General features: G+C 31.6%; 1 pseudogene; it reads right to left on the reverse strand.

The window, feature by feature from the left end:
• Positions 1–1,973: 1,973 nt before the first annotated feature.
• On the reverse strand, positions 1,974–2,131 carry LOC117196675 (uncharacterized; annotated as a pseudogene).
• Between the last annotated feature and the right edge of the window lie 538 nt (positions 2,132–2,669).

The raw sequence follows: 2,669 nt of genomic DNA on the forward strand, positions 1-2,669 counted from the left end.
TAGTGAATTATCTAATGATTTAACGTTTTAGAAAGATTTTTAAACTTACATTAACTATAACCAATATTCTCTCTGGATGTACTTGATAGGAGAAAAGAAAAAACTTAAATTTGAAAACAGTTTGAGTTGCTTTCCCTCCAGAACCTACACCTTTTCTGAATTTTAGTTCTTTTTATTGGGAAGTACTTCACATCTTCCTGGGATATTGATGCACTATTTATTGACATGAATGTCAAAGTGCCTAACTTCCTTAAAGAAAGACATACTAAAACAGTAATTGAGCATTAGCTTAACACCCTGGATATATTAATGTTTCTTTTTACAAAACGAACCTCTTTATGGAGTTAGACTTGAGGAGGAAGGAAAAATAGCCTAGTCAGAAATGTCTTGGTGACTTTATCTTCCAGACATGATGAAGTAATGGATACTCAAGGGCATGGAAAAGTAGAGTTCAGTTAGAGCATCGAAGTGTCACTGATATTAGGAGTTTAAGTTAACAGCTGATAAGGCAGCTAGAATTTACAGGGAAGAATAACAGAAAGGACATAGCCATAGAAGAATCTTTAGAAATCTTCACAGAGTCCCCATATGTCACTGGCTGAATACTAATCTATTCATGTTCAGGTTAAGGCTCCACAAGACCTTGTAAGAACAGCTTTTAGGGAGCTATGAGCTGCACAGAGATGTTGGAGGTCACAGAATGCTAAAAAATATAGGAGTTCCAACAAGCTAGTTCACAGTGTTTCACAACTCAGAAAGACAACAATTAGAATAATGACTGCTCTAGGCCTGCCCTTAAAAAGCTTAAAAACAAGACTTGAGAGGATTAACTTGCCACACCAATAAACTAACTACCTGCCAAAACAGAACCCAATACAATCTAAAGTAAGACAGTACAATCTAAATTCTCCAAATGTTACATATTGAGTACAGAGTACAGTTTTTTAATAATCTGTACGGTAATGCCAAAATATGGAAATATTTGTGTTTTTATAATTATATATGCAAATGTATATAAATACGCATTTATGGGATTTTCTTATCTTTTGCTTTAAAATAGAATTATATTATACATGTTGCTTTATATCTGTTTTATTCATTGGATATACCCCCACAGAATCCCTTTCAAGTCCACTAATGAAACTACATTTCACTCCTTTTTACTGGCTGCATAATATTCCACTGTGTTGTTATACCAAATTAGGACAATAACTGCCTGTTTCCAGATTTTTGCCACCACAGTGTTTAATGCTGCACTGTATATCACTATATCCATCTATACATATATGTATGTAATAATATAATGATTATATATACACACATATATAATGATATATAAAATAATATTTATATATTATTATTCATATAATGTAAATTATTCCAAAACTCAATAGTTAAATTCAATACAATTTCAATTAGAATTCCAGCAGTGCTTTTCTGAATAGGAAAAAAAATGTTCATTTGTTCCACTGTATTTGTTGAATACACATGCCATACCTGGCATTATTCTTGTCCTTAAGCCTGCAGAGGAAACAAAGCGTACACCCTCATGGTGTTTATTGTCTGTGAGAGGAGAAATTCATTTTAAAACTACAAAATGTAAGGTCAGGTAGGGCTAAGTGATATGAGGAAGAAAAGGTGCTAAAAAGTATTAGATTTTATTCCATACATGGAGTTCTGGAACCATCTCTCTGAGGAAGTGACACCTAAATCAAGACATGAGTGAAGTATGTAAGTACTTAATAAAAGCTCCGTAGATACATGGAAGAAAAGAGTTATAAGCAGTTAGTGCCAATACCTGAGGTAAAAAACAAAACAAAACAAAGCAAAACAAAACTGTGTGTTTTAAGGACAGCAAGGAGGTCATGGTAGTTAAAGCAGAATCAGAAAAGCCCTGTCAGAATTTAATTGAAATTGTGTTGAATTTAACTGTTGAGTTTTGGAATAATTTACATTATATGATTTTAAGTTTTCACATTCATGGAATGTTTTTTCATTTGTTGACACCTTTTTTTTTTCATAGTAGTTTTTACTTTTATAAATGTCCAGGACTCTGTGAATGTATTTCTATTAGCAATAATCGCGCCTCGGATAAACCTCATTGGCTACAATACTGCCACTGCGCAAAGCTGTAAATGTATTCCTAACTACATCATAATTTATGGTCTCGGTGTGATGGACTATTTTTCTCATCTTTATTTTATATCCAGTCACTTTAATAAAATACTTAAGTTTAATAAATTCTAATTATCTTGTGAATTTTTAAGTAGAAAATCAAAACATTAGAAAAATAATTTATTGTCTACTTAATGTTTATAATTGTTATCACATTACTTTTGTTACAATATTCTAGATAATATTTAATAATGGTAATCAAACCATGTCAACCTATTCCCAAATAGATACTTTATTTATTTTATTTTTTCTTCTATTTTATCTTTACATATTTCTATTGCTTGAGGCATTTTTCCACTCAATATTTTAAGCTTAACCCTGGGGTTTTATAGTTACTCTCCTTTATTCCATAATACCTAATGAAATTTTTAAATTGTGTAATTTTTTTAATTCCAAAAGGAGCATTACTTTGTTCCAGGTGCTGCTTTGTTCTCCCTTTGTCTCTGTCTTGTGAGGGATGTGACTTAAGCGTTCTTGTATTTTCTTTTGATGGG

Source organism: Orcinus orca, chromosome 15 (genome assembly GCF_937001465.1).
Source record: "Orcinus orca chromosome 15, mOrcOrc1.1, whole genome shotgun sequence".
Classification (NCBI taxonomy): Eukaryota; Metazoa; Chordata; class Mammalia; order Artiodactyla; family Delphinidae; genus Orcinus; species Orcinus orca.